The following is a 16,820-nucleotide window of genomic DNA, read 5'->3' as shown; positions in this document are numbered from 1 at the left end:
CCCCTCTAGTCCCATCTCCTCCATCCCATGTCCTCCGCTTCCAGTCTCATCTCCCCCATCCCATGTCCTCCTCATGCTTATACATAACAGTGTTTCTTTTTTTTTTTTCAAATGTGGCTGGAGCTGTGTGCAGGTTATGCTACGGGGACACATCAGCTGCATGAACACAGCCACAGGTCATAAGTTGTCAGGTGTGTGGATGCAGGTGTACGACTGTGATGGACGCCAATACTCAAGAAGAATATGTCCATCATATAAGCTTCCCTTGCCCAAAAATTGAATGATCCAAGATCCCTTAGCTCACCCAGTCACTTGTCGGGACACAGCATAGGGTGGCGTGACACATCAACTGTTTATTGAAACACAGGTACAAAGAGATATACAAGAATCCACAATGTAGTGTACTAGAGAGCTAAAAAGACAGACTTAGAAGGGAATAAATCCACTGATGATCCTGACCAGAACTATACAGGGACTTGAAGAAACTCCTCAAATGGTTGTATTGAAAAAATCCATGTTTATTGGGGAAAAAATCTAAAAAGAAGCTGCAGGTAAACATTGCGAATGAATTGCAGATCAATTAAAACACAGTTCAATGGATAGAGTGGGGTAAAATCTTGATAGAAGCCTTCCTACGTCCTTCCTAAGATAGTAGGAAGGCTACTATCAAGGTATTACCCCACTCTATCCATTGAACTGTGTTTTAATTGATCTGCAATTCATTCGCAATGTTTACCTGCAGTTTCTTTTTAGATTTTTTTCCCCAATAAACATGGATTTTTTCAATACAACCATTTGAGGAGTTTCTTCAAGTCCCTGTATAGTTCTGGTCAGGATCATCAGTGGATTTATTCCCTTCTAAGCCTGTCTTTTTAGCTCTTTAGTATACTACATTGCGGATTCTTGTTATTGTCTGTCCTCCCCATGGAGAATTTTTCCAGAGCAGCTTAGGACATCTCAGGCTACGTTATCCTGCCATCACTCTCTAGCAGGCCCCAGATCTTGACTCCTGTTCTCTCATAAACTGAAGTATAGTAAACACAGTTTGCTATGCTCAGATATCAATGGACACAGGAGCGATCGGTATTCACTAAAGGAAAGGGCAGGTATATTACATGTTTACCGGCCCCTTCCACCACTCTCTATTCTGGGAGATACTCCTGTGCACCCGCAGCCGCTGGTGGAAGAGGGGAGTCGGCTGAGCTTCCGGGTGGGGGCCTGGACACATGGGGGGGCACACAGGAGGGAATCGGATGTAAGCAGGAGAGGGAGGGGGATCAGTGTGGGGGGCTTTTATAGGAACTGTGCCCCATGTGTCTCTCCATCCAGCACCTGAAAGCCGCCGGGAGGGAGAGGGGAAGAGCTGCTGCAGAGAGCTGCACAAGAATCATTACTGTAATTATCCCCCGTCCCACTGAAATGACCCACTTCCCTGTCCAAGTTCCTCTGTATGCCCAGGCTCCCTACAGGAGGACCAGTGGTACCCCCCTGTTTACAGCCCTGAGGATATCACATCCACTAACACGACCCTACATGAGGTAATAATATTCTGCACCAGAACTTTTCTCTATCTTTCAGATTCCACTCACTACCAACATTTTATATCTCCGACATGACCCTCTAGATGGTAGAAAATACTCTGCTCCTGACTTCCTCTCCGCCTCTCTGACTACAGTCATCACTGGGATATCACATCCTCTAATATGACCCTCCATATGGAAGAAAATACTATGTTCTTACATAGTTACATAGTTTGTGAGGTTGAAAAAAACAAATCAGTCCATCCAGTTCAACCTATGATGTGTGTGTGTGTTTGCTGTTAACCGTACATTGTATACCCCTGTATGTTGTACATTGTATACCCCTGTATGTTGTACATTGTATACCCCTGTATGTTGTGGTCTTTAAGGTGCCCATCTAATAGTTTTTTGAAACTATCGATGCTCCCTGCTAATACGACTGCTTGTGGAAGAGAATTCCACATCCTTACCGCTCTTACAGTGAAGAACCCCTTACGTAGTTTAAGGTTAAACTGCCTTTCCTCTAGTTTTAGTGAGTGGCCACGCGTCCTATTGTATTTCCTTTCTCTGAATAGGTTTTTCCATATGCTAGGGTTTCCAGTACAGTATTTGTACATTGATATCATATCCCCCCTTAATCGTCTCTTCTCCAGAGAGAATAAGTTCAGTGCTTGTAGTCTTTCCTCATAGCTGATGTCCTCCATTCCCCTAATTATTTTTGTTGCCCTTCTCTGGACTTTCTCCAGTTCCAGCACATCCTTCCTGAGGACCGGTGCCCCGAACTGGACAGCATACTCCAGCTGTGGCCGGACCAGAGTCTTGTAGAGAGGGAGAATAATCTCTTTATTTCTGGAGTGAATCCCCTTTTTTATACATCCCAGTATTCTGTTGGCTTTGCTTGCAGCAGCTTGGCATTGCATGCCACTGCCAAGCCTGTTGTCTACCAGTACCCCCAGGTCCTTTTCCATCCTAGACTCACCCAGAGCGCCCCCCCCCCCCCCCCCAGTGAGTAGCTTGCTTTCTGGTTTCTGGCACCCAGGTGCATTACTTTACATTTTTCAACATTGAACCTCATCTGCCATGTAGTTGCCCATCCCATAATTTTGTTCAGGTCCACTTGTAAGGTTTCCACATCCTGCCCAGAAGATATTGGCATGCTTAGTTTAGTATCATCCGCAAATACTGAGATTTTGCTCGAGTATTTATCATTACTGTAATTAACCCCCGTCCCGCTGAAATGACCCACTTCCCTGTCCAAGTTCCTCTGTATGCCCAGGCTCCCTACAAGAAGACCAGTGGTACCCCCCTGTTGGCAGCCCTGAGGATATCACATCCACTAACACGACCCTACACGAGGTAATAATATTCTGCACCATACTTTTCTCTACCTTTCAGATTCCACTCACCACCAACATATTACATCTCCGACATGACCCTCCGGATGGTAGAAAATACTCTGCTCCTGACTTTCTCTCTGCCTTTCTGACTTCACTGGGATATCACATCGTCCAATATGACCCTCCATATGGAAGAAAATACGATGTTCTTGACCCTCTCCCTACCTTTTCCACTGGAATCTTACCTCCCTCCAACATGACCCTTCATAAGTTAAAAATGACTCTGTTCTTGGCCTTCTTTCGACCTTTCTGATTACACTAACCTTACAACCTCCAACATGACCCGCCATACAGTAGACATTACTCTGCTCCTGACCTTCTCTGAACTTTCCTGATTACACTCATCACTGGCCTATGACACCCTCCAAAATTACCCTCCATAAAGTAGAAAATACCAGTCCTGGCCTTCTTTCTATTCCTTTGTCTACACCAGTGGTCTCCAAACTGTTACCCGGGGGCTAGATGTGGCCTTTTTCTTGCTTTTTTCTGGCCCTTGGGGCACTATTTTCATCCACTTATTCCAGCAATGGGGCTAAAATTCCCCAACTGACATCAGTAACGGGGCAGAATTCCTCCCAACGAGACCAATGATGGGGAACAATTCCTTCCAATGACACCAACAATAGGGCCCAATGGATCCAATGGTGGGGCATAATTCCTCCCAATGACACCAATGATGGCTCACAATTTCGCCACTGACGCCAATGACGGGGCGCTATTCCTTTTACTGACACCAAAAAGGGGGGCATTGTTTATTCCCACTGATGTCGGGATCTTTTCTACTCCTAATGGCACCAGTCCTAAGTCTAAAGGGGAGTAAACTTTCCCTTTGTTTAGAGAGTTTGGAGACTGCTGGTCTACACCAACCACTAAGAAGCCACACCTCCAACATAACCCTCCACAAGGTAGACATTATTCAGCTCCTGACCTTCTCTCAACCTTCCTGATTGCACTCATTACTGGGAAATCACACCTCCGATACAAGCCTCCGTAAGGTAGGAAATACTCTGCTCCTGACCTTCTCTCTACCTTTATGAATAAACTCATCACCAGGATATCACACCCTTCAATGTGACTTTCCATAAGGCAGAAGATACTCTGCTCCTGATCTTCCCTCCACATTTATGATTATGCAAACCACCAAGATACCACACTTTCCATCCTGTCCTTATATAAGGAAGAAAATACTCTGCTACTGATCTTCTCTCCACCTTTACAATTAAACTCATCATCAGGATATCACACCCTTCAACGTGAAATTCCATAAGATAGAAAATACTCCTGACCTTACGTAGTTACATAGTTATATAGTAGTTGAGGTTAAATAAAGACAATAGTCCATCCAGTTCAACCTGTGTAGGTGTGTGTGGACGTATTCATTTCCCATATCCCTGAATGTTTTGATCTTTGAGATGTACGTCAGGGGCGTAACTACAGGGGTTGCAGGGGTTGCAATTGCAACCGGGCCCCATGCTCCAGGGCCTGTGCAGCCCCCCTGTACACCTGGATAGGTGGGGCGGCGGGGGCAGCATGTAGAGAAATCACTGTCCTTCTTTTTCCTCCTGTACCTGCAGGAGGAAAATGGAGGAGATTGGTTCCTCTGTATGCTGCCCCCGCCACTCCTCCTATCCAGTTCACTTGTGTTCTGCTGTCTCTGGGCCCCTGTGTGCTCACCTGGTCCCCCCCCCCCCCTCACTGTGCTCCCTTCCCTCTCCTGCCGGCTGCTGCAGGGGATGTCACAATAGAGAACCAGTAATGGGTCGGTAAATGTGCAATTTACCAGCTCCTTCCTTTTCTGAATGGACAGAGTCATAGTCAGTCACATTGTAAAACAATAAAATAAAATAAAATGATAAAAAAGAATACAATTAAAATACCAAAAAATAAAGACTACTGACACCAGTGGGTGAACTTCCAGGATCGCAAAGGTCACACTTGAGACCGGGACCTGGCATTCCACCACCTTGGGAAGGCCCCAAGATGGCAGGAAGGGGGCCCACTGCAGAACTTGTGAAAGGGTCCCCACTGCGGGACAGTAATAAAGGGCCCCTCAACGAGAGTAAAGGGCCCCAGGATCAGTGGGAAGAGCCGCAGGCTTGAAGGGAAGGGCCCCGGCCAGGGGTCTGTGGGGCCCTTTATGGTTTCTTGCATCGGGGCCCTCAAAGTTCTAGTTACGCCTCTGATGTACGTCCAAGAGTCTTTTAAAAGTAGGCATACTCCCCGCAGTTACTACCATTTGTGGTAGAGAGTTCCACAATCTTATTGCCCTTACTGTAAAAAAAAACCCCTGCATAGCCTGTGGTTAAATCGCTTCTCTTCTAATTGAATTGTATGGCCTCATGTTCTCTTACATTCTTTGCGACTTAATAGTTTCTCTCTACCTTTCTGATTATGCTCAGTACCGAGATATCACACCCTTCAAACATGGATTGACTTCATTATGCCAAGCAGCTCGGCCTCATCTGAGCTCTCAGAGGGCCTCTGTGTAGCTTTCAATGTACATTCAGCCTCGGGAAAGTCTCACTTAGGATGGGAAGTTTCAGGGACCTTTCTTGTATTTTGTATGTTTTTCTGATGTTCATTTATTTCATCCACATATCTCTCTGCTGCCTCGAAGGCTTTCCAGACACCTCCGAAAATGGAACGCAGGAGCTGCAGAAAAGTTTGACAACACCACCACCACCTGGTACAGAATGGAAATAAACTACAAAAAAAATTATTCCTGCTGCTGAGATTCTGGAATTCAGTCCTCTGTGCCAGATGATGGCGCTGTTGTCATGCTTTTATGCAGCTCCTGCGGGCAGCTTGGGGCATAAATGTTACAAAACGAGTGTCATCGATCAACTCTTAATGGTGTCTGGAGATACACTATATTACCAAAAGTATTATAGTTCATGTGTGCCTTTACACACATGAACTTTAATGGCATCTAACTCTTAGTCTGTAGGGTTCAATATTGAGTTGGCCCACCCTTTGTAGCTATAACAGCTTCAACTCTTCTGGGAAGGCTGTCCACAAGGTTTAGGAGTGTGTCTATGGGAATGTTTGAACATTCTTCCAGAAGCGCATTTGTGAGGTCAGGCACTGATGTTGGACTAGAAGGCCTGGCTTGCAGTCTCCGCTTCATCCATTCATCCCAAAGGTGTTCTATTAGGTTGAGGTCAGGACTCTGTGCAGGCCAGTCATGTTCCTTCACCCCAAACTCATACCTTTATGGACCTTCACTGGAACTAAGGGGCCAAGCCCAACCCCTGAAAAATAACCCCACACCATCATCCCCCCTCCACCAAATGATTTGGAGGGTTGGCCCAATTCTTTTGACAATATAGTGCGGATGAGCAAGTTTGTGGTGGAAGAACTTGACTGGCCTGCACATAGGTGTTCTATCGGGTTGAGGTCAGGACTCTGTGCAGGCCAGTCAAGTTCCTCCACCCCAAACTCGCACATCCATGTCTTTATGGACCTTGCTTTGTTCACTGGTCCAAATCATTTGGTGGAGGGGGGATTATGGTGTGGGGTTGTTTTTCAGGGGTTGGGCTTGGCCCCTTAGTTCCAGTGAAGGGAACTCTTAAAGTGGAGTTCCACCCTGGAATTTTTTTTTTTTTTAAAAATACCCCCGGGACAGTCAGGGCTAGTGCATTCCACAATGGCTAGCCTCTGATCTGTCCCGGGTTGCACTTACCTGTTAGGACAAAAACTTACCTTGAAAACGTCTTGTCCAGCGCTGCCATCTCAGATGTGGGCAGCTTGAAGCCAGCGAGATCCTCTTCGGCGTCCTCTTTCACCTTCTTCGGTCCCTCGATGCCCTGCGCCGGCCCCGCCGTCACTTCCGGTGCGCGCGCGTCATCCCTCCACAGCTTCTGGGCATGCCCAGAAGCTGTTTAGAAGGGGATGACGCGCGCGCCCCGGAACTGACGTCGGGGCCGGTGCAGGCGCAATGATTCCTGGGAGCTATGACGTTCAGCTCCCAGGAATCATTGCAGAGCCAGGAAGTGACGACGGGCCGCAGCCGAGGAAGGAGGAAAAAGGAAGTAAGGTAAGTATATTTTCTTCGCTACAAGGTAAGTAAAAAAAAAAAAAAAAATGCGATTATCCATTTCTTTTTCAGGTGACCCGGAACGAGAAGATGGAGGTAAGTATAAAATTAGGGTGGAACTCCACTTTAAGGCGTCAGCATACCAAGACATTTTGGACAATTTCATGCTCCCAACTTTGTGGGAACAGTTTGGGGATGGCCCCTTCCTGTTCCAACATGACTGCGCACCAGTGCACAAAGCAAGGTCCATAAAGACATTGATTAAAAGTCCCATCTCCTCCATCTCATGTCCTCCTCATGCTCAGTCACAACAGTGTTTTTTTTTTTTTTTTTCAAATGTGGCTGGAGCTGTGTGCAGGTAGCCTATGTCAAGCTTTGGGGAGACAGCAACTGTATGAACACAGCCGCAGGTCATAATTTGTCAGGTGTGTGGATGCAGGTGTACGACTCTGTGATGGACCCAGATACTCAAGAAGAGTATGTCCATTGTATAAGCTTCCCTTGCCCAATAATCGAATGATCCAAGATCCCTTAGCTCATCCAGTCCCTTGTCGGGCCACAGTGTAGGGTGGCATGAAACATCAACTGTTTATTGAAACACAGGTACAAAGAGATATACACTCTGGGGACATTACCCCCTTCTTTGCATAATGACACAGTGTGGGGTAAACTGTACATTCAGTAACATGAGACACAGGTATATTCAACCTTTCCAACAAATAAGTCAATCAGTAACTGGGTACGTAGACAGCCCTATCTGCAGGAAGGGCTGTTGGAGAAATTCTCCCTCTAGCAACTAATAGCTGACAGTGATTTCATTAACAAAAAAAAATTGCCGCGCTACACCATCCATCCAAACCAAAATTATAAAAAATTATAATTTTACAGACCCCCTAAACAGACACCTAAAATCTCACCTTTGAGACAAATACAGGAATTGGGGACACGTTCTTCATATCCTTTTTCTGTAGCCTCAGCTGCACTGCAGGTGAATGAACAGGAGACAGAGGCTCCTGTTCTCTCATAAACTGAAGCATAGTAAACACAGTTTACTATGCTCAGATATCAATGGACACAGGAGCGATTGGTACCGATAGCACACTATGTCCATTCATTCACAAAAGGAAGGAGCAGGTATATTACATATTTACCAGCCCCTTCCACTGCTCTCTATTCTGGCAGATGCTCCTGTGTACCTGCAGCCATTGGTGGAAGAGGGGAGCCGGCAGAGCTGCGGGGTGGAGGCCCAGACACATGGGGGGGGGGCACACAGGACAGAATCTGATGTAAGGAGGGGGATCAGTGTTGGGGGGGGGCTTTATAGGAACTGTGCCCCATGTGTCTCTCCCTCCAGCACCTGAAAGTTGATGGGAGAGGGGAAGAGCTGCTGCAGAGAGTTGCACAGGGCATCATTACTGTAATTAACCCCCGCCCCGCTGAACTAACCCACTTCCTGTCCAGGTTCCTCTGTATGCCCAGGCTCCCTACAGGAGGACAAATGGTAACCCCCTGTTGGTGGCCCTGAGGATATCACATCCACTAACACGAGCCTACATGAGGTAATAATACTTTGCTCCAGACCTTTTCTCTATCTTTCAGATTCCACTCACCACCACCAACATATTACATCTCCGACATGACCCTCCGGATGGTAGAAAATACTCTGCTCCTGACTTTATCTCTGCCTCTCTGACTACAGTCATCACTGGGATATCACATCCTCCAATATGACCCTCCATATGGAAGAAAATACAATGTTCTTGACCCTCTCCCTACCTTTTCCACTGGAATCTTACCCCCTCCACCATAACCCTTCATAAGTTAAAAATGACTCTTTTCTTGGCCTTCTTTCGACCTTTCTGATTACACTCGCCTTACACCCTCCAACATGACCCGCCATACAGTAGACATTACTCTGCTCCTGACCTTCTCTCAAGTTTCCTGATTACACTCATCACTGGCCTATGACACCCTCCAAAATGACCCTCCATAAAGTAGAAAATACCAGTCCTGGTCTTCTTTCTATTCTTTTGTCTAAACCAGTGTTCTCCAAACTGTTACCCAGGGGCCAGATGCGGCCCTTTGCTTGGTTTTTTTTCCAGCCCTTAGGGCACTATTTTCATCCACTTATTCCAATAATACGACTAAAATTCCCCAACTGACATCAATGAAGGGGCAAAATTCCTACCAACGAGACTAACAATGGGGAACAATTCCTTTCAATGACACCAACAATAAGGCCCAATGGTGGGGCACAATTCCTCCCTCTGACACCAACGATGGCTCACAATTCCGCCACTGACACCAATGACAGGGCGCTATTCTTTTTACTGACACCAAAGAGGGGGGCATTGTTTATTCCTACTGATGTCGGGACCTTTCTACTCCTAATGGCCACAGTCCGGTCCCCTCCTAAGTCTGAAGGGGAGTAAACTTTCCCTTTGTTTAGAAAGTTTGGAGACCGCTGGTCTACACCAACCACTAAGAAACCACACCTCCAACATAACCCTCCACAAGGTAGACATTATTCTGCTCCTGACCTTCTCTCAACGTTCCTGATTGCACTCATTACTGGGAAATCACACCTACAATACAAGCCTCCGTAAGGTAGGAAATACTCTGCTCCTGACCTTCTCTCTACCTTTATGAATAAACTCATCACCAGGATATCACACCCTTCAACGTGACTTTCCAGAAGGCAGAAAATACTCTGCTCCTGATCTTCCCTCCACATTTATGATTATGCTAACCACCAAGATATCACAATTTCCAGCCTGTCCTTATATAAGGGAGAAAATACCCTGCTCCTGATCTTCTCTCCACCTTTACAATTAAACTCATCATCAGGATATCACACCCTTACATAGTTACATAGTAGTTGAGGTTGAATAAAGACGATAGTCCATCCAGTTCAACCTGTGTAGGTGTGTGTGGACGTAATAATTTCCCATACCCCTGAATGTTTTAACATGAAACGTGAAATTTCATAAGGTAGAAAATACTTTACTCTTGACTTTCTCTCTACTTTTCTGACTGTAACAAATCAACTGTTACCCCGACTGGGTACCTCCGTTGACGGATGCTCCTAGTGCTTCCTGAGGGCTCCAAGAACTCCACCAGGCACCATAACCACCCCAGACCCCATGAACCGCCACAGCTTGGTTGGGGTCTTGCCGTCTCCTACCCACCCTGGACCTACGACAAGGCTCCAGGTTCCAGTGGGTGAACCTCTCTTTCCCCAGAGAGTGAAGCAGGAATGGGAACAGGAACAAGCTCTTACAAGAACTTAGTGATTATTCAAGGGAGAATGAAGAGCATAGCAATCCCTTGTAGAAGATTCCCCCAATAAGAGACAGGACTCTAGATTGAGAGTGAAGTAGAACTCTTTATTGAACAGTCACACAGAATTTATATACAGCATGGACCTGATCATATTACCACACACAGGTCAGGAGTTGCCTGATTATATTATCATAGGCAGATGGAATTGTATACAGAAGAGAAAAACTAAATGATGGGCACTCAAGGATGTTCTTATATCATAATTAGACATATTAAGTGTCTAAAGTAAGACAAAAGAGGAAGAGGGGGAGTAAACCAGTACATGGTAATGAGGAAAACTAAGTAAAAGCAAACTGGATTTGTATACTACAACCACCCAATCCAAATAAAAAATTCACTGGAATAGAAATAATTTTTTTTTTTTTATGAAAAAGGAAAAAACTCATAAAAATCACAAAACACATATCAAACAATTCTGGCATGATGAAAAAAACCACACCCAACCACAAGACAAACCAACACATACAGGACACACATGGATAAAATCAATCAAACATCATCATTCCCCCTCTATTCCTATATCATATAGATCATTTGTCAAAAAGTCAAGGAAATATCAAACTAATGTATATATATATATATATATATATATATGACCATGAAGTAACAAAGGGATGAGAGGCTGGTTTGGAGTGTGCAGTATAACTCTGAAAGGTTTGAAATCTCAAAACTGAATTTAATCTCCTGATGGATACTCAAACAAGGATTCAATCCACATCGTTGGGATAAAGCACTTTAGGTGCGCTGGACATCTCAAAACTGAATTTAATCTCCTGATGGATACTCAAACAAGGATTCAATCCACATCATTGGGATAAAGCACTTTAGGTGCGCTGGAACAAACAAAACAGCATGTGGCGATCATCCATAGATGCAAAAGAGATAAATGGGGCTGCTGTGTGTATGTGCTCCAGAGGAGGCTCATTCAAAAGTCACTTGAAGACAGACTGAGCATATATAAGTCACTAGATCTATGTAGATATACCTCCCTCGCACATCACAGAGAAGAAAGTGGCAGCAAATTTCATAGAAGTAGTCCTCATATCCAAAATAAATAATATGGAATGATTGAAGTTGTATACTCATCCATTGATGGAGATCGTGTAGTTGTCCAGCAATGAGATTCAGGAGGAAAGAAAGCTTGAAATCTTGATTGATCCCAGATAGAGTCCACCGTCCAGCCACAGGAAAGTAGAGTGAAGCAACTCAGTAACTTTCAAACAGCCAAAAATCCCATGAAGGAAAGAGGGGGAAAATATGGGCAAGCAAACGTGCCGGTGCGTTTGTTTGCCCATATCTTGAGATTTCGAATCTTTCACCTGTCACCAGCCTATGTGCTTTATTTATCAAGAGTTAAGCCCCGTACACATGATAAGAAATTCGGAAGGGAAAATTCGTCCGACGACCGAACTGCCGATTTTCGGATTGTTAGTATGGTGCTTTCGACAGCCGACTCCGACTTTTCGGCTGACAAAATCATGATGTGCAGGCTATAAAATTTTTGTTGTCCGTAATACAATATCCGATTTTCATCTCATTAGTACAGATTTTGACGGAAAAAAATCTTAAGAGCAAGACTAGGCATGCTCAGAGACGAAAGAACACATACAAAGCAATCCAACACATGACATCACTTCTGAAGTAGAATTCTGTCGTACGGGAAAATTCGTATGAAAAAAACCTCTTCACTTTCCACATCAGACTAGCATGCCACAAAAAACGGACTATCGGTCGGCGGAAATTCGTAGCGTGTGTACGAGGCTTTAAGCTGGATACACACCATACAACTTTTGTTGGTAGATTTCCTTTAAGCCCCGTACACACGCACAGATTGTTGGCCGTAAATTGTTGGCCAACGTCCGATCTGCCGATTGTTGGCTTGTTAGTATGATGATTCCGACAACCAACTGCGAATTTTCGGCCGAAAAAAATCTGGTGTGCATGCTATAAAATTTTTGTTGGCCAACAACAGTATGGCCGATTGTTCCTCAATCAGTACAGATTTCGGCAGACAAAAATCAGATGAGCAAGACTGGGCATGCTCAGAGATGAAAAAACACACTGAAAGTCAACCAGAACATGACATCACTTCTGAAGTTGGTTTTTGTTGGCCAACAAAAGTCCAGTGCAAGTCTAGAGCACATTTCAACCAACAAACAACACTGGACAAAAGTTGGCCGATCAGTTGGCCAACAATCTGTGCGTGTGTACGGGGCTTTAGATTCAACTATATAGTGCAAGGGCCTGCCTGATTGCATACACATTGTGTTTAGGTCTAACCTCATATTATATGGTTTTGCTAAGTCTAAAGGAAAAAGTCTACAGAAAATTGGATAGTGTGTATCCAGCTTTATACTGCACACACCAAACCAGCCTCTCATTCCTTTGTTACTTCATGGTCTTATATATATATGTATATATATATATATATATATATACATTATTTTGATATTTCTTTGACCTTTTGACACATGATTTATATGATATAAGAATAGAGGGGGAATGATGATGTTTGATTGAGTTTATCCATGTGTGTTCTGTATGTGTTGGTTTGTCTTTTGGTTGGGTGTGGTTTTTTTTCATCATGCCAGAATTTTTTGATATGTGTTTTGTGATTTTTATAATTTTTTCCTTTTTTCAATAAATGAATTATTTCTATTCCAGTGCATTGTTTATTTGGATTGGGTGGTTGTAGTATACAAATCCAGTTTGCTTTTACTTAAGTGGGGTACACACTAGTAGAAAATCTGCCGAAAATTCCCGTCCGAGGTAAAATCGTACGATTTTTGGCGATTTTTACACAACTTTCAGCAGCCGATGCCGACATTTTCAACAACAAAAAAAAAACGGAGGGACAAACACCAAAATTTTTCTCGTCCGTCCCCAGGCAACTAAATTTTAGTTTAATGTGTATGCAGTACGTCCACGAAAAATCGGATATGAAAGACCGTGCATGATTTGAAGTTGCTGACGACCCGGAAGTCTAGGAACAAATGTCCCAAAAAAAATAAAAAATCGGACGAGAAATTTCGTGAACATTTATGCACTGTCAACTAAAAACGGTAATGAACGCTGAGCAAGAGAGAGAAAAATCGGAGGATATTTCGTCCGATTTCCGTCAAGTGGGTACGGGCCTTTAGTTTTCCTCAATTGTATACAGAAACAGAATTAACCTGAACTAATTATCTGGCCATCTGGACAGAACAATGTGAGGTCATTAACATTTAACAATGGGACAGGCAGACTTAACACAATACACATTATCTCAACACACAAACAATAGGGCAAGCCTGTTTGACACTGAAGAACACGGAACAGAAGCCAATGTGATTAGCTCTTTCAATGAACATGTTCAGAATCAAAACAGCTGACAAATATTAGTGTCCCACTTGAAGCAATTCAAACCATTAATTTCACTCCCAATGAGGGTGAATACCGTCACATTGACTATGCTAACCACCAAGATATCACACTTTTCATCCTGTCCTTCCATAAGGTAGGAAACACTCTGCTCCTTATATTCTCTCCACCTTTACAATTAAACTCATCATCAGGATATCACACCCTTCAACGTGAAATTCCATAAGGTACAAAATACTCTTACATAGTTACATAGTTAGTGAGGCTGAAAAAAGACACAAGTCCATCCAGTTCAACCTATGATGTGTGTGTGTGTTTGCTTTTAACCGTACATTGTATACCCCTGTATGTTGTGGTCTTTAAGGTGTCCATCCAATAGTTTTTTGAAACTATCAATGCTCCCCGCTGATACGACTGCTTGTGGAAGAGAATTCCACATCCTTACCGCTCTTACAGTGAAGAACCCCTTACGCACTTTAAGGTTAAACCGTCTTTCCTCAAGTTTTAGTGAGTGGCCACGTGTCTTATTGTATCTCCTTTCTCTGAATAGTTTGTTCCTTATGCTAGGGTCGCCAGTACAGTATTTGTACATTGATATCATATCCCCCCTCAATCGTCTCTTCTCCAGAGAGAATAGGTTCAGTGCTTGTAGTCTTTCCTCATAGCTGATGTCCTCCATTCCCCTAATTATTTTTGTTGCCCTTCTCTGGACTTTCTCCAGTTCCAGCACATCCTTCCTGAGGACCGGTGCCCAGAACTGGACAGCATACTCCAGATGTGGCCGGACCAGAGTCTTGTAGAGTGGAAGAATAATCTCTTTATTTCTGGAGTGAATCCCCTTTTTTATACAACCCAGTATTCTGTTGGCTTTGCTTGCGGCGGCTTGGCATTGCATGCCACTGCCAAGCCTGTTGTCTACCAGCACCCCCAGGTCCCTTTCCATCCTAGACTCACCCAGAGGTTCCCCCCCTAGTGAGTAGCTTGCTTTCTGGTTTCTGGCCCCCAAGTGCATTACTTTACATTTTTCTACATTAAATCTCATCTGCCATGTAGTTGCCCACCCCGTTATTTTGTTCAGGTCTGCTTGCAAGATTTCCACATCCTGCATAGAAGATATTGGCATGCCTAATTTAGTATCATCTGCAAATACTGAGATTGTGCTAGATATCCCCTCCTCTAGATCATTTATGAATAAATTAAACAGGATTGGTCCCAGGACAGAACCCTGGGGGACCCCACTTTCCACACCCGCCCAATCCGAGTACTTTCCATTAATCACCACCCTCTGGACTCTCCCCTGGAGCCAGTTCTCTATCCAGGTACTCACCTTATGGTCCATACCTACCTTCCTTAGTTTGTACAGTAAGCGTTTGTGGGGAACGGTGTCAAAGGCCTTTGCAAAGTCCAGATACACCACATCCACAGGCTTACCTTTATCTAAGTGGCAGCTCACTTCATCGTAGAAGGTTAATAGATTGGTTTGGCATGAACGATTTTTCATGAATCCATGCTGATTACTACTTATAATACCGTTTTCATTACTAAAGTCTTGTATGTGGTCCCTTATCATCCCCTCCAAAATTTTGCAGACTACTGATGTTAGGCTGACCGGCCTATAGTTACCCGGGATATATCTCGGCCCCTTTTTAAATATTGGTACCACGTTGGCTTTTTTCCAATCAGCTGGCACCATACCCATCTGTAAACTATCCTTAAAGATCAAGAATAATACTCTGCTCCTGACCTTACGTAGTTACAAAGTAGCCTTAGGTTAAAACGCTTCTCCTGTAATCGCATTGTATGGCCTTGTGTCCTCTTACATTCTTTGCGACTGAATAGTTTCTCTCTATCTTTCTGATTATTCTCAATACCGAGATATCACACCCTTCAAACATGGATTGGCTTCATTACGCCAAGCAGCTCGGCCTCATCTGAGCTCTCAGAGGGCCTCTGTGTAGCTTTCAATGTACATTCAGCCTCGGGAAAGTCTCACTTAGGATGGGAAGCTTCAGGGACTTTTCTTGTATTTTGTATGTTTTTCTGATGTTCATTTATTTCATCCACATATCTCTCTGCTGCCTCGAAGGCTTTCCAGACACCTCCGAAAATGGAACGCAGGAGCTGTGACAACAGCGCCACCACCTGGTACAGAATGGAAATAAACTACAAACAAAATTATTCCTGCTGCTGAGGTTCTGGAATTCAGTCCTCTGTGCCAGGTGATGGCGCTGTTGTCATGCTTTTATGCAGGTAATGCAGGCAGCTTGGGGCTTAAATGTTACAACTTGCAGTACAAAATGGGTGTCATAGATTAACTCTTAATGGTGTCTGGAGAAACACTATATTACCAAAAGTATTGGGACGCCTGCCTTTACACACACATGAACTTTAATGTAATCCCAGCATTAGTCCGTAGGGTTCAATATTGAGTTGGCTCCGCCCTTTGCAGCTATAACAGCTTCAACTCTTCTGGGAAGGCTGTCCACAAGGTTTAGGAGTGTCTATGGGAATGTTTGACCATTCTTCCAGAAGCGCATTTTTTAGGTCAGGCACTGATGTTGGACGAGAAGACCTGGCTCGCAGTCTCCGCTCTATTTCACCCCAAAGGTGTTCTATTGGGTTGAGGTCAGGACTCCCTGCAGACCAGACAAGTTCTTTCACCCTAAACTCATACATCCTTGCTTTGTGCACTGGTCCAAATAATTTGGTGGAGGGGGGATTATGGTGTGGGGTTGTTTTTCAGGGGTTGGGCTTGGCCCCTTAGTTCCAGTGAAGGGAACTCTTAAGGTGTCAGCATATCAAGACATTTTGGACAATTTCATGCTCCCAACTTAGTGGGAACAGATTGGGGATGGTCCCTTCTTGTTACAACAAGACTACACACCAGTGGCGGCTGGTGCATTGGGGACGCAGGGGCACGGCCCCCTTATCCATGTATCCGGCCCCCTAATCTACATGCAGGGCGCCGGACACATGGAGTTCAATGGGTTTTTTTTTTTCCGAGACCCGCTTCCTGATTGGCCGAAAGGCAAACCCATGCCATTGGCTGAGGAGGAGGCGGGAGGACTCAAAGAGAAACCGCTGCTGCAGGTAAGTGCATTGAAGGGGGCACGGCACGCTGGTCTCTCTGCATTGAAGGGGGCACACTGGTCTCTCTGCATTGAA

The sequence above is a fragment of the Pelophylax lessonae genome, assembly GCF_965119305.1.
Source record: "Pelophylax lessonae genome assembly, chromosome: 5".
Lineage (NCBI taxonomy): Eukaryota > Metazoa > Chordata > Amphibia > Anura > Ranidae > Pelophylax > Pelophylax lessonae.
This window is presented reverse-complemented; position numbering follows the sequence as displayed.